The sequence below is a fragment of the Canis lupus genome, chromosome 36 (genome assembly GCF_011100685.1).
Source record: "Canis lupus familiaris isolate Mischka breed German Shepherd chromosome 36, alternate assembly UU_Cfam_GSD_1.0, whole genome shotgun sequence".
Classification (NCBI taxonomy): Eukaryota; Metazoa; Chordata; class Mammalia; order Carnivora; family Canidae; genus Canis; species Canis lupus.
Genome location: NC_049257.1, coordinates 8322677 through 8343520, shown reverse-complemented (window position 1 = coordinate 8343520; position 20844 = coordinate 8322677). Strand labels below are relative to the sequence as shown.

Below are 20844 nucleotides of genomic sequence, written 5' to 3'. Positions count from 1 at the left end.
CTATAGGGACTTCAGATTTTCTGTCTGGAAAACTTAACTCAGTTTTACACATATCTGAATTCTTACCATTGTTTTGAATGACTTTTCCAGGTGCTGAACCTTATAGTTCCTTGATTGCCTCAATTATGTTGACCTTCAGATCCATTCCACTTTGGTAATTCACCCCATGACCAACCTTGGATGTTGTCATCAACTGGGTGCTTTCTGCCTTTGGAATCCAAAATAACACCTTATGTTATCTCAGTCAGTACAAATGGTCCAATCCAAAATTCTTCCAGGTTATAATTTAATCTTTCTTGGGTAAACTCAGATTCTAGTATTCTTATCTCTATTATTATTTACAATTCAATGCCCTGTCTTTTAAGAATTCACTCTAAACTGTAGTGTGCTGGTAAATGTTTAATAACTAGCTCTGTGAAAAAGAAAACCTTTTACATATAACATTTTCTGGTTTCTGTAGCTTTCTGATTTCTGAAAATATTTCCATTATGGCCACTTTCAAGCTACCAACACAATGTCACTGAATGCTGTGTTGGGAAAAGCTGTGCATAATCAGGGGTTGACAGCTTGAAAGAATCATGGTAGCTCCAGCACACCACGCACTGGCTCTAAGCTTGCATTGCTCTTCCTCCTGGCTCATGCCACTTTCTAAACCCCACCAGGCCCTATGTTAATCTTCTCACAGCAGAGACAGTGGGGCGGAAGTGTAATCCACTGACAAATGAGCCCACAGAAATTGCAAGTTGGTTATTTCTCTGCTAGTGTCTTACCCGGTCCAGTCTCTGCTGCTGGCTCTGTTACATAACTCTCTTTGCTCTACTGAAGCATCTCAAACATACTTTCTTGTGTCAGTGATCTCTTGAAAGAATAACCACTTAGGAACAGTCACCGGAACTCTTGCATGAGAGTATTTTCCATATTCAGTGGTCCATGGGTGAGATGGGGAAGTTAGTCATGGCCCAACTATCCTCTGTAGGCGCATGGGGGATATTTATATTCCCACCACCTCACCGTACACCATTCAGTCCCTGGCTTTATAGGAAACTCATGCGTGGTGGGGGTATGGGCAGGGAGGGGCTTGCATTTATTGGCTTTTACTTTATTTCAGCTTCTCATGTTGTAATGCCATTTGGCTCCTGACCTTCTCCCACACCCCAAGAGAGACGATGACCTTATGTGTTCTGCTGTTCATTGAACCTGAGGTCCAAAATGCATACTGGTTCCGCGTTCAGAAATACCTACAGACTATTGTGAGCAAGTCTCTCTGAGAATAAAGATTTCTTGTAAGGAAAGAGGAATGAGTGTTCCTCATCTCACACAGTGGAAGGAAGGCATGTGGAAAGGATGAAATAAGGCACCAGAAACTAGAGAATCACAAAAACTCTGGCTTGAAGACCCTCTCTCTACTGATGGCTAATATTACATCTCTGCCTAGAATAGGGAAGGATGAACGATCTACTTTCCATAGCATCAGTGACCTATTTTTTCTTTTCCATGTGATTCCTGTTGGGAATGTTTCAAAAACAGAGGAACCAGCACACCTGGGTGGCTCAGTTGGTTAAGCGTCAGCCTCCTAATTTTGGCTCAGGTCGTGATCTCAGTCAGGCCTGTGAGATCGAACCCCAAGTCCGGCTCATACACTGGGTATGGAGCCTGCTTAAGATTCTCTCCCTCTCCCTCTCCCTGCAACCTACCCCCTCCTCTCTCTCTCTAAAAAAAGGAAAAAAAGAAAAAGAAAAGGAGGAAAATGTCCTTTTCTTTCTCCAGTACCACATTTCTTGGAAAACCTTTATGTTATAATGCAAGCACCAATTAAAAGAAAATAAATGTATTTTCTCCTTAATGCCAATGTTCTCATGAAGAGATTCTCTTTTTCTCTCTTTCTCATCTATCATCTAAATGTTGGAAGCATAGAGGAATGTGTGTGTACACATTTGCATCTTGAATTTATAAAAACTAATTCATCATTCTTTGTTTTTATGCAATTTGATGCTTTCAATAGAAACTGCAAAGATGACATACATATAATATGTGACTGTCCTAAATTTTATAGTCAGTAAATCAGTTATTCTTTTGCCTCTGAATATCTATTTCTGAATATTAGGTGCAAGTCACTATTATGCAAAAGTAAGACAAAAGAAAGAGAAAAGTATATAGTTCCTGCTCTCAATAATTTTTCTCACTAGAAAAATTTAAGTGTTGTTCATGTCAATCACTCAGTTAATCACACGTATCCTAGCAATCAATGCAGTGACATCATGGCCAGATTTCCCCAAAGTTTGGGCCAGCGCTGAGCCACCACGAAGTCCTTTATAATTCCAAGTCAAAGGCATTATAATTTAATAAACAATGAAATCTAAAAATCCCTGGTAGTCTCATATCTTTCAGTTTTGACTTCATTAAAAAATATATAGCCATGAATTTAAATTAATTTATATACACTATGTATTATCTAAGTATTTATTATTCATAAACAAAATAACATTTTTGTTATCTCATTTTTTTGTTGGGATGAATATTTAGGAATGCAGTTTTTTTAAATACTGTATACATGTTAATTTAGTTTCACTATGCTTGAATCTTATATTTTTCATTATTAAACTATGACATTGATAAGTAATGTTTACCTGGGTTACACATGCTATTTCATTCACCATCTCACCCTATGACACAAGTTACCATATAGAGACAGAAGGACAAATCAGTCACCAATCATGGACTGCCTCCAATAACTGCAGTTACCTGAACCCAAAGCCCTGAGCAAATCTAGATTGCAGTGCACTCTCAATATTCTCAGATGCCAGAAAGATCAAGTTCCCCAGGCTGACTGTCTCTGGCAAAATGTGAGAGAATAGACTTTAATTTCCCCATAGATGTCAAACAATACATATGACTGAGAAGCCTCTTTCAGGACTACGAGGGAATTCACTCACTAACTCAACAAATATTTTTATTTGAGTGCATTCTATGACCATGGTCTTTCAAGTTGCCACAATGTAGGTACTCAATGGCAATATATTTTAAAAATTATTTTCTTTCATCGGTACCACATAGAGTAAAACAAGCAGGTCAGTGCTCAGGTTTTGAAAAAATAATGTAGCATAAAAACTGAATTTCTGCTCGCTATTTCTCCTGTATTTTCTGTATTGATAATTGACTTTTCAATTAACTTATCTTCATGTCTACAACTGGCATTGCTATAAGGCATTGCTAAAGGCTAAATTAGTAATTCTCATTTTTAAAAAATTCTGTAATTACATGAATCTTTAATAATGACCCATAATGGGTATGGAATGAACTTGTCCATGCAGTGATAGATAGCACCTATTCCTAATGACGATGCTGCCAATCTACAATTCAGAAAAATCAGTAAATTAATTTCAGCTCAGATATTATGACTGAATTTGTTACATCACAGCATCCATTACTCATCAAACTGTATTTAGATTACCATATATCATACATGTCTATTATTTATTTCTTTAGGTAAGAGAAATTTTGGCTCTTTAATCACAACAAACGTATTAGTCTACTTCTTGATGTTCAGAATTCCAGTTTTCTCTCTTTATGTTAACTACTCTTCTTTTCTACCAAATAACAAAATCTTTCATCTTTAACATCTGTTTTATAATTAATATTAATAATTATTTTATGAGACATTGGACATGCATTACAAAGGCTATAAAACTAAGTGTTCATATAGGGCCTTCATTCAAATATGTCAATGCTTTCTGTAGGTGCTCTTTGTCTCTAAATATTTATTACATTAATTAATAAGGTAAGGCTTGTGTTTGCTGACATTTTAGTTTAGTCATTCCCACAATTGACATTTTGCATATGAGAGTGTAAGTGAAGTGCACGCTATATGGATAATATATTTTTACCGGAAATTGTGTTAAACAACCACATATTGATATAAATAAAATTCCCTCATATCCATTGTACTCCATTCCACAACTACACCCCAAATTTAACTAGGATATAACTAGACTGCCCCATAGTCCGGCTCTATGGCAGGATCACATTCAAATGAACTGCACTTGATCAAAAAGAACTTTGTTTTTTCAAGTTTCAGATATGTGCTAAGATTTCACAGCAAGAATTTCAGAAACCTCTTTCCTCCAAGTGAGCAAAGACTCTCTTCTCACTTCACACACCATCAGTTTATGCCTTTTTATTTCAGCTCCTACTCCTACCTTTCCTAATAAATTCTTGCCTTTTGTTAGATCTTTTCCTCGTTCCAATGTAAACTACCCAATGTAATCTCAGATCTTTCAGCGCTTTCCACTTATTATCTTAATCCATACCAGAATACTAGAAAGCTAAACAAAAAACCGTGTGTGTTGCGGGGGTGGGGGGACAGTGGTTGGTGAATACTCATATTACCTTTTTTCTGGTTACCCAGTTCTATTGTTTTTAATCATGTAATATCTAGAAAGCATCTTTTTCTTTAAAAGGGGCTCTTTCTGCCTGTGCTTTGTTTCTGCCTAAAACAGCTGTACATCTAAGGCTCAATTTCCATGAGCTGTCTCACTCCTTGTTGACTCCTACTTGCGGAAGGTGAGAAAATAATAGTGGGCAACCTTTGTTGAATACTTACCAGGCGCCAGGTAAAGTTCAAAAGTGCTTTGCCTGCATTTACCCATTTAATCTTCACAACAACTCTAAGAGGCAGGAACTCTTTCTTTACTTCTGTCATAGAGGAGAAAATAGATATCACAAGGGGTGAAGTAAATTTCCCAAGGTCATAGATTAGCAAGTAACAGAGTCAGGGTTTGAACCCAGGGAGTTACATTGAAGAGTTACATTTTTAATCACCATACTGCTTAAAACTCTCTGAAACTCACTTTGGTACAATGGAGTGAAGGAATCATTATACAACTCACAGTGGGATTACAGAGGTTAGGAAAGAAGCTTTAGAAACTGATAATGGAGTTGGCAAGGTTGTCGTATAAGGTTTTATTGAAAATGATTACAGTTCCTCATTCTGGGAAGATGTATGTGATAACAATCCATAAAATCACAGATAATATGGCTAAAATAAATAAGGACTTCTCTAATTAATTTTGGAATATCAGAATTCAAACACGCTCCTGGAAATTCAGAGGTAAGAGTGTGTAAGTAAAAGGGAATTGCACAGTAGCAAATAATAAGCCAAGTTTTATACTATGCATTTATAGGCATTTTTCAAATAGGGGAAAACTTAATATGGGTTAAGGATTCAAATCCTGATTTCTGTGATCCTACAGTCATCACTTCTAATCTATGTGTTATCCTGCCTCTCAAAGACTCTCCAAATTGTTGGGTCAAAAGTAAATGATATTAACGAACAGAGTTTAATCTAGGTGCATTCACTGTTCAAGTAATTTTATAAATGTTAGATCATTTAACATTTATTACAACCTCACAGGTAGTATTATCTCTATTTTATAGGAAACTGAGATACAGAGATTGTGTAATTTGCTCAAGGTCCTATGACTGATTCATAAATCTAGGTTTTGAAACTAAGTAGTCTTGCTCTGGAGTCCATGTTCTTAACCTCCACACTAAACCAGGGTAAGAAGAATTTTAATCAGCGTTTTTCAGTGTTTGCCCACAGTTAATTAATAGGCCACATATAAAAAAACAGCTCTGGAGTCAGATTAGTTTATTTTTGTCCAATATAGCAGATCCTTTAACAAGAAAATGTATAATGTAAATCTTTCTCCGGTATAAATTTTATCATTATTTTAAACTACATGAAATTGCTAACATTTAAAAAAATAGACTAACGAAAATGGCAACAAAAGAGGTTGTAATATGCAATCTCTCTAAGAAAATGATTTAGTGGGCAACCTGGGTGGCTCAGCAGTTTAGCGCCTGCCTTCAGCCCAGGGATTGATCCTGGAGACCCTGGATCGAGTCCCACGTCAGGCTCCCTGCATGGAGCCTGCTCCTCCTTCTGCCTGTGTCTCTGATGATAAATAATTAAATAATTAAGTAATTTTTTAAAAAAGAAATGATTTAGTGAAATACAAACATTTGAGAAAATTCAATGTAGTAAGCTCTAAAAGAGCTCATATTTGCTCATCTAAAAGATTCTAATATTTGCTTAAAAAATCTAGATATAAGAAGACCTCTTCAACGTATATTAGTTTATTGTTATGGAGAAATCACCATGCCCTAGTACAATCACTTCTTATCAAAAACAGAATACAAAGCAAGATATTCCAGGAAGTTTTCACAACCTTCCGATTTACAACATGAAGGAAGTTTCCAAGCACAAAAACTCTAACCCTATTATGTATTCTACTTATATCAGTCATAAATAATGGAGGAATTTCTCTGAAGAAGAAGTTTGCTTGCTCTTTTCTGTCTTTGGACTATTATTTTTCACCAATGATTAGAATCAGGATAAAAACGTGAAATGCTTTTCTAATGTTTCCCTTTGCTGAACAGAAACCCATGGAACAAAAAATATTCAAGAGATACAATGTATGAGAGGCAAAGCCTAGATTCAATGCACAAATTCTGTATCAGCTCTCTGTTTCCTAATCACATCCCTGATAACTTTTGATTCTCTGGGCATCTGTGATCAATATTTTATTCTTAAGAGATCTATGACGGGCACTGGGTGTTATTCTGTATGTTAGTAAATTGAACACCAATAAAAAAATAAATTAAAAAAAAATTAGACTCCCAAAAGGATTCCAGATAAAAAAAAAAAAAAAGAGATCTATGACCAGGTTTTGTGACCCATTACAACTGGGCTTTCAGTGGCACATACATAAATATAAACTGAAGAATTTACTGTCGCATTCCAGAAGTCTAGACATTAAAAGACAAATTTCAGACCTACCAGAAAACTGAGTCAATCCTGTCTTTCACCCCATTCCCAATAAAGAATGAAACTGAAACCAAAGGAGGCACCGAAGTCTCTTTTGGCACCAAATACATAGGTATTTAATAATGAATATTCTGTGTTAAGAGTAAAGTAATTTAACATCATTTGACATCCTCCAGCTTTTGAAGGACCTGCTTGATGAGACTTATTATTTACTTGCAATAAAAGAATCACCAATATAGCTATGTTAGAGCCAAACAAACCAAAATCTGTGCTGTACACTCCATTGTGATCAGGAAGCTGAGTGTCACCACGTGAAGGGATGGTACTGACCCACTTTTGATTGTTTTACATGAATGCGGAGCTGATCGCTCTCATCAGCATGACACAACTCCTGTGAGCAGCCGACACAGGAGTGTTGTATATTTGATAACTGTGCGTGAGAATGGCAGTTAATTTCTTTAGGAGTTTAATTTAAGCCTTTCTGCAGTTTCTAAAAGTAAGTGGGAGAATGAATAGAACAGAATGTTCTCATTTTGCAGAAATAGAATAGCAAACTATATATCAAGAGAGAAATTAGACTGAATATTCTTTAAAAAGACATGAGAAGTGGCAAGAGGAAAATACCCTTTAATAGCAACTTTATCTTTTGATATTTTGGTGACTTTTCTCATAAAAGAAATATTTGTGCTATGCATGTAACTGATGAGGATTCAGAGGATAATGCAAACTGATTCTTCAACATATGTAACTAAATAACCAAATTCTATTTTGCTAAAACAAAAGTTAATGGCTACTTTGTATACTCAACAACCTCTTATGTGAAAAGGGGTTTTAGGGGCGCCTGAGTGGCTCAGATAGTTAAGTACCTGTCTTTGGCTCAGGTTATGATTCAGGGGTCCTGGGACCAAGTCACCCTGGCGAGTCCCTGCTCAGCAGAGTCTGCTTCTCCCTCCCTTGCTCATACTTTCTCTTTTTCTCTCCCCTACTCATACTTCTCTCACCCTTTCTCAAATAAATAAACAGAATCTCTAAAAAAACAAAAAATAAATAAATAAAAGGGTGTTTTACATAAGACTTTAACCCCTGGAGAAATTTAACCAGATAATAAATTTTAAAATTTAAATTTAAATTTGTAGATGTTAATTCTGTGTGGTTTTACAGAGCCACACAGTTAAAAGCATGTAATCAATTGTCAAGACAAATCTAGCACAAGTTATTTTCATAGTCCGAGAAAAGCATATATAGGAGGACAGTGACTACAAAAGGTTCCAGCCTTCTTCCCCACTTTGGAAAACAAATAGAGATAAATTCATAAGTTTCTGAATGTGTTGGATCAAAAGGAGCAGCTTCAGTTGAGAGGAGTGTGTGGGCTCTGGGTCTTCATGAACTGGAAGATTATTATTATTTTTTAAATTTGTTTTGAACTGGAAGATTATTGCCAGCAGGGGCATGCATTTAGGTTCCCGGATGCTATGGATCATCCTTGCATATTATCTGACTTTAGTGACGATTTTTACCCAGGATTTGAAGCACAGGAAAAACAAGAAATCACAAAATAAAATTATAGAATTGCCTTTGCAGAAGCTACAAGTTTCAAAATTAATAATTTCTCATAGGAGTAAGTTTAAAAATTGCCTAACCAGAACAATACACACGTAGAAATATGTGTGAAATGGAAGATAGGATGGGACAAGTTAATCGGTGGAGGCATTTGGAAATCAGGGAAGGATGTTTGGGTCATTTCTGTAACCTTAAACCGGAATGCCCGGTTTATGCATTTTGTTCCAGCATGATATCCAGTTTGAATAATACATTACGTACTATTAGCAATTTATTGTATATGATCGAGCAAAGGAATTACGTGACTGAGGCTCTATGACAGGAAGATTATTTTATGATTTCCTGGCATCTGGAGTGAAGGCAGGCAGGAAAAACTGTGAGAGGCTTTTCTATTTATATAAACATGAAGTGACTATTATTTAATGAGTAGGATATGAATAACGAGGGGGAGCCATAAGACCTCAAAGAGGGATAATTGATAGAATTTTTAAATGATTTAAAATAAGATATGATGGATAAAGGGTCTCAAAAGTAGACATCAGGTGTAAATCTAGGGAACTTGGGAAATGGCATTGTCAATAACAGGGAAGAAATATTGGAAGAAAAATATTTTAAAGTTAAAATAGGAGCCCACTGTCTAAAAGTATCATACTCAAGGGTCAAAAAGGCAAGGCAAGAAAGTTGTGTCATCTCATAATAATTGTAGAAACAGGAAATGAACATGTGAAAGCATCAACATTTAGGTGATTTTGCATGGATCTTAATGTTTCTGGACCAAGTTGATCTTTAAGTTACAGAAGGGACCTTAGAGATCTTGGAATACACATCTTCATTGAAAGTTTCTAGCATGGAGTCCAATATCTACACCTCTCTCTCATATATATATATCCATATATCCTATCCATATATATATGGATATATATCCCTATCCATATATATATCCCTCTCTCATGTATATATATACACATATATACATATATACACATAGATATATATACACACATATACACAGATATATATCTCATGTATATGCATATATATGCATATATATACACACACAGATCTCTCTCTATAGATATAGATATAGATATAGATATAGATATAGATATAGATATAGATATACAGATCAACAACCTGTAAAGCAGTAGATCTGGAGAATGACTCTAGGTCTCCCAGTACTTTGTACTCAGCTCTTCATTGAACAAATTGTGGTAAAATCTTACAAAGCTTAAAGGTTAATCAGTATCATACTCGATTTAGATATTTTATGTAAATTCTTTATGCTCTCTTAAAAATAGGATATAAAGATAAATTAAAGTTGAATAGTAGATAATGACAAGTTAGATTGCCAAGTTATATGTTCTGCAACAGATTTCTGGGACAAGGTAAGTATAATTACTGAGAATGAAGCATCTTCTGAGATCTGGAGATTAATTTGCAATTGTCAACAGTCTTTGGTTGTCAGCAAATACTTAAGAGAAAAAGAGAATTATTTCATCAATGATAGGGATGTATATTGGCTTATCTATAAAAAAGGATCCCTTTGGGGGAAGGACATAATTGTCTTCTAGTTTGTTTTCAGGTTGTGCCATCTCAGGCAAAACATTAATAGATCAGCTGTCATCCAGCATTGATTTTGGAGGGTTTTTTAGAGGAAGACTAGGAGATTGTTTGCTTGTTTGTAGGAATCGAGTGCCCTAGAGCAAAGGTCTAATTCTGTTGTTGTTCCATCTTAGGGAGAATTATAAAAAATAATTAATGATTATTTATAATTAATTTCCTTTAAATATTTTTTCAGTATTACTTTTGTTCTTTTGTTCTGACTGCCCGTAAGATATACCTAGTTAACAAGGTTCTGATTTTTTCTCTTCATTTTGTTCTTTATCTCTCAGCAATATTATTTCAGGCCTTCTTATTTTTTGGGGACATACTTTAATAAAGCAGACTATATCATATTTATTAAGGAAGATACTTTTTTTCTTAAATAATAGCTTTGTACTTTCCAAGGCTAGTGACTAACTAGTCTACCACAACAGCTCTGAACACACAATAAATAATTGGTGAAGAATAATTGAATGAATGAATAAATGAATAGGTAGACAGATGAGGTATAAATTGCAAAAACTGGCCAAGACTATAATATCCTGAAGGACAGAAACTTTTCTTTTTCATCTCTGTATCCCAACGGTGCCTAGAAGAGAGATTCACCCATGCCAGAATTTTAATAAATGTTTACTGAAGGAATGAATCAAATCCTGTGAGAGTGAACATGCCAAAGAAGGATAGTTAACTGTCTGGTCTAATGCCTCCTAAGCTGACGACTCTACTCTTTTGCATCTCCATTTATTTATTATCTATCTATCTATCTATCTATCTATCTATCTATTTATCTATCATCTATCTATCTATCTATCTATCTATCTATCATCTATCATCTATCTATTTGATTTATTTATAAGATTGATTCATTTAAAAGATTTATTTATTTATTTATTCATGAGAGACACACAGAGAGAGAGGCAGAGACACAGGCAGAGGGAGAAGCAGATTCCATGCAGGGAGCTCCATGTGGGACTGGATCCCGGGTCTCCAGGGTCACGCCCTGGGCCGAGGGCAGGCGCTAACCGCTGAGCTACCCAGGGATCCCTGCATCTCCATTTAATCACCGTATATGATAATGTGACAAAATCGGCTTGTTGTCTTGGACAGCTTTCCACACCTCTTCTGGTGCCCATAGAGGAGATTCTGAGACATTTATTAAGCTACTTCAGTTAAAGAGAATATTCAGTTGATACATCGACCCAGTAACATCTGCCACCATGAACTCATAGATTCTTACAGATCACAAGTCATGAAAATTAAATCACAAAAGAATTTCTAAACCAAATGTGGCAGTTTATAAAAGACTACAATTTGAAACGTTAGATTATTTCATCTTTTCAAAGTAAAATTGGATATATGTAGTTTTATTTCCAAATCTATTCTTGAGAGTTTTTTTAAACTAATGATATCTTTGTACACATTTAAACTAAAATATTGTGTAAACTTGTACCTGTGTGTATCTATATGTGTGAGCTGGTGCACACACCTGTCCTCTAAAATGACCTGTAAAATGTAGCTTTCATAATTAACTTATTTAATAACGTTGTGGGATCTATGTCATAAAACTCAATATTAGGGACTTAGGGGAGGATAAAGTTTTCCTTGACCCTTTTAGGGCTCTGATAAAAGACTGACAAAGAAAGATTAACAGCATACAAATTTATTCAGTATAGGTTTTACCCGATATTCCTCATAAGGAAATGAAGACCAGAAGAAATAGCTAAATCTGAGTGTTTTTATGCTAAGTTTAATGAATAGGGTAAAGATGTGATAGGAAAAGGGTGTAAGTTAATCTAGTAAACTGGGGGAGACTTCACAAGTCCTGTTTGTTTAGATTCCTTTCTGTGTTCCTTTTGTTTTCAAAGATAAGGATGCTCCTTTCTCCCAGGTATAGAGAGGGCACCTCTCATATGACGGTTTTATGACTTGCTTCAGGGAAAGTTCAGGAAGTTCTTACTACACATTTCTCAAATTATTTTGGCTTGAAATATTCAATATGCCAAGATCCCATGTTTTGGGGTAGGTTGCCCTGAATCTCATCAGGGATTAGGGGAAATTCTTTGGTTTTATCTTTGCTAGTCATAGAGTTTCCAAAGCAACTGAACAACTCTCATTTACAAAATGCAGCAGCCTGAGACTAAATAATTGGGGAAAGAGGTAGATAAATCTCTTGTAGCTGCAATAATTTATGAATATGTGGCTTTATAATCGCTTTACTATTATTATGCAGCATTTACTTATAAAAATATAATCAATTTTTTCTCTTCATTATCCTGCTTGATAGGATAAATTAATAACGTCCATTCTCTTTACTAAAGCTTGGTTTAACTGGAAATATTATCATTGTTTTTTCTTTCTTTTTTTATTAGTTGCAGAAATAAACATAAATGTTAAAAAACCTCCCTAGATTTTGTGCTTGTGATATCAGAATTAAGATTTATATAAGGACTTTAAGAGAAAAAAATTAGGAAAAATATACGAAATGGATATCATTTTAATAAAAGCAGATTTTTCTCCTTATATGTAAATTGGATTTTATAGTCATTTTATAGGTTTTATTTAGAACTAATTCACATTAAATATCATAAAATTTTAACTTTTTTGGGCATGAATAACTCATTTAAAGAAAAAAAAAATTTAAGACTTTAAAATAGTCACTACACCCAACATGGGACTCCACCTTACAAGTCTGAGATTAAGAGTCACATGCTCTCCCCTCCTGATTGAGCACCCCTGTCTTCAGCATCCCCATGAATAACCCCTTTAACCCATCAGAAATGTTAGGCTAATTTTGTTTGCCACAAGTGTTCTCCAGACAATTTCTGTACGTCAGATTTGAAACCACCATTAATACTCTTGAGAATCCTAACTCCAGCTCAGCTTCATGTGTTTGATTTGGGTTTTGTATGTTCCTCTGTCTTGCATTTCCTTCCTCTATCATCAGACCCAGTTGAACTGCTGTTGGAGGCTGAATGCTTTGGTTTTTCTAAATTCTTAAGGATAAGACATCAGCCTCTACCATGCTTCCTCCCCATCCTGGCTTCTCCACTCACACTCTGCACTGACTTGTTGGCTCACATATCCACTGCTCCCCACCTTAAACCTCACCCTCCAGGACCATGACTTCTGTGCAGAGCCTGTGAAGCACATTTACAAAAATAAAAAGACCAGAATCGTGTATATGTAAACTGAAGCCACACTGCAGGCACAGACGATTACTGAATCTTCCTCTTTAGAATGAATCTCTACACTATGAGGCAGGAAAATAAGTGGTATTTTGGGAGGAAAAAAAAAATGCCCATTTTTAAAATTTGAAATATTTTTTTCAAGTAATATAAATGATACAAATGTTGTTTTCTATCACTATACATTTTCCTCATGTCAAAGAAAAACCCCAGGACAGGCGTCCTCTCTAAAGACCTTTCCCAAATTTGCATTTCTGTATGGCTTCCTTTTCATCCTGCCACCTACCCGCCCCCCCCCCCCTTTTTTTTTTTTTTTTGGTGGAGGGAAGGTGAGGCTGAGGTCATGGACAAATCCTATATAAGGACAAAAAGGCCAGGAAAATTGATGATATAATTGAAGGCTGGGAGGGAATTTAAACATCATACCATCTGATTTGCTCATTCTACTGATGAGGAAACTGAGACCTGGGAGGTTAAAAGTTATACTTGACCAAAATCATACAACTTGTAGGTGACACATGAGGACAATAGTACAAGGAGTTTTTTAAAGATTTATTTATTTATTTATTTATTTATAGCACATGAGCAGGGGTGAGGTGGAGGGAAAAGGAGGGAGAGAATCCCAAGCAGATTCCACATTGTTCTGCCTGGGATTCCTTTTCTTTTCTTTTCTTTTCTTTTCTTTTCTTTTCTTTTCTTTTCTTTTCTTTTCTTTTCTTTTCTTTTCTTTCTTTTCTTTTCTTTTTTTCTTTTCTTTTCTTTTCTTTTCTCTTTTCTTTTCTTTCTTTTCTTTTCTTTTCTTTTCTTTTCTTTTCTTTTTTCTTTTCTTCTTTTTTTCTTTTCTTTTCTTTTCTTTTTTCCTTTCTTTTTTTTTTCTTAAGATTTATTGATTTGTTAGAGAAAGTAAGGGGAAAGGGCAGAGGGAGAGAAGAACAAACAGACTCCCCACTGAGCGCAGAGGCACCCCAGTAATGCAACTTTTCTAAAGTCCAGGTTACTTCTGTTCCCCACCAGATATGACATATCATTTTGTGATTATTTTTTCCCTTAAAAGATTCAGCATTCCCCTGTGGCACCTGGGTAGCTCAGTGTAGAGAGCCTGCCTTTGGCTCAGGGGATGATCCCAGAATTCTGGGATCGAGTCCCACGTCGGGGTCCCTGCATGGAGCCTGCTTCTCCCTCTGCCTGTGTCTCTGCCTCTCTCTCTCCTTCTCTGCATCTCTCATGAATAAATAAATAAAATCTTAAAAAAAAAATCAACATTCTCAAATCTTGTCCCCACTGAATGTCTCCAAGAGTCTTGATAAGGAAAGGCTGTCACCTGCCCCATTTTCAGCCTCCATATATGTTAGCATATAAAGAACATAAGGTTTATTTAATACATATGAGTTAGAATTGAATTGAAGGGAATTAAATTTCACTCTTTTACCCCATTAGTCATAGACTGAACTTCAGAAGTAGGGATTGGACTAATGTGGACAAATTTGGAGTGACATGCTACGCCTATCAGAATCGGTACACAATCAGGATCTTTGGCATTTTTGAAGAACTGTGCCCGACTCCATTCCAGCAACACTTCCGTTTTGAAGTTTAGAAACCATAGTATTAGAAACTTATCTCAGCAACTTTCCATCTCAAATTTAGTGGCTTCTTAGTGTGAATTGGAAATCATTTTGTTAATTACTTGAAAACTAACTTGTAAGCAATCCCGGAAATAAGTTGTACTTTTTTTTTTTTTTTTGCCAGTGTATTTAGTATGGGTCATTTGTACATTTTTGCATGTGCATTCACAACTGTAATTGCATTCATAAACATTGTCCCAGAGCTAAAACATTTTGCTGATCACAATCTTTTAAAAAGAAAAAAAAATACAATAAAGCAAATGGGATAGTTTCATAACCTCATTGTTTCACTACCTTAACAATAAATAAAACAGCTCTAAATTACTCTGCATTGAGGGAGTGCTGCATAAATGATAAGTAATTATAATTAAAAGTAACAATTGATAGATAATACTTTCTGTGTGTGCAGAGAGTAATATGATTCTTAACGTAGGAATATGACTTTGCCTTTCTACCTAACATTTGAGAACCTTAATAAATTTTTTAAGCCTCAGGAGAAGCAAAGAAAGAATGCACAAGCCACCTTGACCACTAGGCAAATCTTCGCTACTTTTAAGTTGTTAATTGAGTCCCTTGTGCGATATATTTTTAATGCTTTCTCTTTTATGTAAACAGTCAGCTGAGTAAGGCAATTGTCTATCTATTTACAACTAACATGTTTGTAGACAGTGTTTGAAGTGCTGAATAAAAAAATGAAAAGTGAAAAAAAAAAGAAAATGAAAAGTGTATAGCAGTTAAGTTTGGATTCTAATGTGGCAGGCACAGTGTTTTCCTGTGCTTATTAGATAACCTTCCTGTAAAATCTCTGATGGGCTCCAGGCACACCGATGCCTAGAAAACACTTGCTTTGTGTGGGAGTAGGATTCAGGACAAGGAGAAGCCATAGGAGATATCCTTAAGCTAGCTTGAAATATGAACAGCACATAACTTGGAGTTCTGTAAACTGTGAAAACCAAAATTCTTTAAGTATGTTAGAGAACGGCAGTACTGAATGGTTACTGATAATAAAGCAGATCGCTGTAATTTTGAACTCTCAATTCAAGAAAATTCTGTTCATTATATCTTTTTCTCTTTTTAAATTAGCAAATGTACAAAAGATATAGAGAAAAAAGGTAAAATAAGTATCATGAACACACTTGAAACTGCTACACAGCTGAAGTATAGCAGTATAAGCAAAGTTTAAGAACTTTACATTTTCTTCCCTTTCCACCACCCAGTCCTGGGAACTATCCTGAATTTGGGGCTTATCACTCCTGTGCATATTTTTATAATTCACTACAAATATGTGTATTCCTCACAAAACAGATCATTTTGTATTATAAGGTTACTATCGCATGTGATGTGTTCTTCTGCAAATTGCTTTTCCACTCAGTATTATGTTTTTCTAAAATATTTATCCATTTTGTTTCATTTACTTCCAGCTCATTAATTCACATCATTAAGTATCGTTACATGTACGAATATCCCACAATATATTTACTGTTCTTCGGGGGAACTTTGAGATCCTTGATTTTGTTCTGTTTGGTTTTGCTCTTTACTACAAGCAGTGCCACTGGGATTACTCTGATGTATTTCTCCTTACGTATGTGTTTAAGACGTTCTCTATGGCAATGTACTCAAAGTGTGGTGTGGATCAGTGTCAGTCAATGAATTACTGTTGTCTATGCTGAGTTAAGTACAACCGCCAAGAGTAAGCAGTTGAAAACCTTTCTAGGAGTTTGACATGGCTACAACATTCTCCTGCAAGATTTTGTATTTTGCAACATTATTGTTCTGCAGTGGATTATTACACATTTTAAAAGTTATGTTAACCATAGATTAAGAAGTATTGCTTGGAATGCCTGGGATGCCGGGGGGGGTGCAGTTGGGTAAGCATCCGACTCTGGATTTCGGCTCAGATTTGATCACAGGGTGGAGAAATCAAGCCCCACATGCGGCTCAATACAGAGTCTGTCTGAGATTCTTTCCCTCTCCCTTTTCCTCTGCCCCTCCCCCCTCTTTTTCCCACTGAAATAAATAAATAAATCTTAAAAAAAAAAAAAGAAGAAGAAGAATTGCACTAGTCTATATACCTTGGGATAGAATTGTTTTGTCCTTGGGTATTCATGACTTAATCTTTAATATATTGCCAATTATTCTTCCCAATGATTGTGTTAATGCAGAGTCTCACTATAAGTGAGGAAGCCTCTGTTCCTTTGTGTTCTATTTACTCTTCTTTTCCTGTGCTTACTTTTCAGAACTTCTTTTGGTAGAGGGATTGCTCCATTTCTATTTCATTTCCACTCTACTACAGAATTTGTAATGCTTTTATCTCTACTCTTGTAGTGATGACCCTTCAAGAACTAACCATGTATACTCATCTTGCAGTCATTCTCTCCTCTCTTCCGTATTGGTTATATCTAGTATATTATTCCATTTTATTTTTTGCCATTCGAATTAGTAGTTATTATAGTTTTATATCATCAGTGATTAAGTCATCTAAATTTTAACCAATTTTTCACTTTTGTGCTCTTTGAGCTTGTTGTCTGTTTCTGGAATAATTTTACTCTTAGAAACTAAGACGTTTTAGGGCTTTAGAAGTTTTTTCATTCACTGAAGGTCTGTTGATGACAATTTTTTTTTAGTGCTTTTTTGATTAAAATACATATTCTTCCCTTGAATAAAATTCTATGTGACAGTATTTTCTCCCAGTACATAGGGGAATTGTTCCGCTGTCTTCCAGCTTCTCATGATGCCATTGAGATGTTTACAGTCACTTTAATTATAACCCTTTGGAGAAAATCTGCTTTTATCTTAGGCTGCTTTTGAAATATTTTTATTGTATTTAGCGTTCTGCAGTTTCACTATGACATGGTGTCTAGCAATGGATTCTTTTTTTATTATCTTTATTTGCTTGAGATTTATTAGCCTCCTTTGATCTGAAGATCCATGCTTTTCAGTTCTGTGATTTTTCCTCTCCTACCTTTCTCTTTATATAGAATCCTTTTATCAGAAGCACAATTGGACATATATAAAACTCATTACATCCCCCAAGCCCTTGTCATAATTTTCATCTTGTATCTGTGTGTTAAATTCTCATAATTCTTTTAATACATGTTACTTATTTATTAGGTATTCCTTTAGCTGGTGACTGGAGTAGCCAATTATTTAAGCTTTCCCTTGGATTTTAATTTTTACTTTTTTTATTTCTATAAGTGCTTTTTAAAATCATGAACTATCTTTCAAATATATATTGTTCTTTCACGTTTCAACTATTTTCCTCCAAGCATTTTAAAGCATATTCATTTACATTTTATATTCAGTAAGTAAACTATTTGGCGTTCTTGTGGATCTACTTTTAATTGAGCACTTTGCTGATCCTTCCCCATGTGTTTCTTAATTGTAATTATGCACTTTGAGTTCGTGTTTGGTAAGGCTTTATCTCTGGGAATGCTGAGAAGTTTTATTTCCTTTCGACAGATGTCCTGACATAATATCATCATACCAATTACCTAATGGTAATTTTCTATTTGGGGTCTCTGAGAGTACCTGCAAAGTGCAGATTTGACCTTTAAATCCATGTGAATGGGGGATCCCTGTGTGGCTCAGTGGTTTAGCGCCTGCCTTCAGCCCAGGGTGTGATCCTGGAGTCCTGGGATCGAGTCCCACGTCAGGCTCCCTGCATGGAGCCTGCTTCTCCCTCTGCCTGTGTCTCTGCCTCTCTCTCTCTGTGTCTCTCATGAATAAATAAATAAAATCTTTTTTAAAAAATCCATGTGAATGTATGCAAAGAGGAGACTATTTTTCTCATTCAAGTTCAAGTCGAAATAGAGGAGTTTACTTGTTTTTCTCAAGTCCATTTTTCACGATGGATCCTGGCTTTGTGTGACGCTTTCTGCTGTGTACTTGCAGAACCACTCAGGCTCAGTTCTCTTAGTTACCAGGATTGGGAAGCCCTTCCAAGGCAGCCGTGATTCTACCTCAGGTTCTACTTTGGATTTTAGACTATTTTTTTCACTTTTGATTCTTGCTTATTTCTCTTCCTCTCTTAAAAGTTCAATTCTGAGTCTGAAACGAATGCTATATTCTATACCAACATTTTATCCCAAATGAATGTTTGCTATATTTTATCCCAACATTTATTTTTTATTCACAGGATTTTTCAAGTTTTCCAATATGCCATAATGCTGAAAATGGAAATGAAATTCTATGTTTTCCATTAGCTACTATATGAGCTCCTGACTCTACAGCTCTATTACCGACGTCCACTCTTCCTGCAATGATTTTCTCCATTTTCTTAAGTTCTATGCATAAATTTAGTTTCAACTCAATTTCTACCTCTTTTGTGAAGCATTCCTTCAGAGTCTCACCCTCAAGTGAATTTCCCAACATGAGCTGAGAGTCAGACATAAGTGAAGAAATAGTGATATCTAGAATTCTAGTCAATTTTAAGTGTTTCGAGACAGGAAATGGGTACTACTCTTTCTTGGTATGTATCCAGTATGTTATTGTGAAGTAAAATTATGGGCTTGACTCATACTATGTTCAAATGTACAAAGAAAATACAACTCTTTTTTCTCCCATTACTAATGCAGTCTTTCACCCTAACCTCAAATACATCTTAGTCTTAGAACATTAACTTAATGGCTAATCCATTCAATTCTTTTTTGAATCTGCTGCTCTAATTAGTGCCTTTAAATAATGTTCACTGTCTAGGAAAACAGCATCTCTTAATATCTCATATTTCTTAGTTCATTATTCCTTTCTCAGTTCCTCCCTAGAATAGCATCAGAGTATCGGAGAGCAGTGCATCTTATACAACCTTGTATCCGAGAGCAAAAGTCAAGGTCTCGAAGTGTGATGCTATCTGGCTACTCATGTGACCGGACAAGATCTCTTGTTCACTTGATTACAGCTTGCCCTGCTGGAACTCTTAGATAATGAGCAAGACCTGTGTAACCCAAGATCTCATGTCTTTGGCCTCTGGCTGAGGACCTCTGCATCATTGCCACAACCTCCATTTGTCCCTCTGCGGGCTATCCATGTTTGTGCCACCACAGTAAGCCCCATGGCATATTTCCTGCCTCTCAAAATTGTACCCCTGCCAAGTGTGACTAAAAATGTTTGAGATAGTTAAATCGCAGGACTATCAAGTTTACTTTCTTATGTTGTACCCTTAACTGATGAAGGAAGGTGTGATTTCTTTTCAGGGTCCCTACAGGATTTGGCGTCCTCCCAGGGAGTAGGATCTGGATCCTCTTTTGCCCTCATTTTTTAAAAGATTTTATTTATTTGTTCATGAGAGACACACACAGAGAGAGGCAGAGACATAGAGGGAGAAGCAGTCTCCTCACAGGGAGCCCGATGTGGGACTCAATCCTAGTCCCCAGGATCACGACCTGAGCCGAAGGCAGATACTCAACCACTGAGCCACCCAGGTGTCCCTCATTTTTATCTAATATACCTTTCATTTTGACAGATACTATGTTTTCACTGAGTTCAGCCTTTAAATCTATTGTCTCACATAACCACCCTTTTTCTTTTATATGTCATTCAATACCTTACAAATCCTAATTCTTATCACATTGCTCACTCTCTGCCTTGAGGTAAAGTGAAAGTCTAGTACTCAGAAAGGCCAAAGAGAAAACACATTGCTAATTTTCAGGATATCAACCCAGTTATTATTTCAATAACTTCTTATAGAATAGATGAATGAAAATGAAAATAGCTAAATCACCAGTCCTATACTTTATTTGCTTAATATTGGCAGAAAACCGAGACTAGAAGAGTGGAAGATATTTTAATAAATTGTGGGTCACATATAAGTCAATAAAAATAGGGAATCTTTGTTGTCTCCAGAAACACACGTATAAAAACAGTTCTCTAAGTACTTTTATTTTCTGGTTGAATCTCCCTGTGCCCTAGGCTTTGGGAGAATAGCACTCTATAGAGTGATGTTTCTTGAAAATGATGTGGGTAGCCAGACCTAGGTGGGAAAAAGAACTCATTAGCTATTCCCTAAAGGAACTGTGGTACCTAAAATAAAAACATAAATGCTTTCCCTGCTTGC

The 20844-nt window shown here is 35.7% G+C and overlaps 1 protein-coding gene and 1 long non-coding RNA gene across 3 annotated transcripts in view; one reads left to right on the top strand and one right to left on the bottom strand.

Moving 5' to 3' along the window:
* Window positions 1-20844, top strand: part of KCNH7 (potassium voltage-gated channel subfamily H member 7) — a 479507-nt gene that overhangs the window by 215824 nt on the left and 242839 nt on the right. The gene's annotated exons all lie outside the window — the stretch shown is intronic.
* LOC111094265 overlaps window positions 1-20844 on the bottom strand; it is a 74506-nt gene that overhangs the window by 5293 nt on the left and 48369 nt on the right. For both annotated transcript variants that reach the window (XR_005384605.1, XR_005384604.1), the window contains exons 2-3: window positions 4601-4692; window positions 67-208 (exon numbers count right to left, since the gene is read on the bottom strand). This is a non-coding gene — a long non-coding RNA (uncharacterized LOC111094265). The remainder of the gene's footprint in view (window positions 1-66; window positions 209-4600; window positions 4693-20844) is intronic.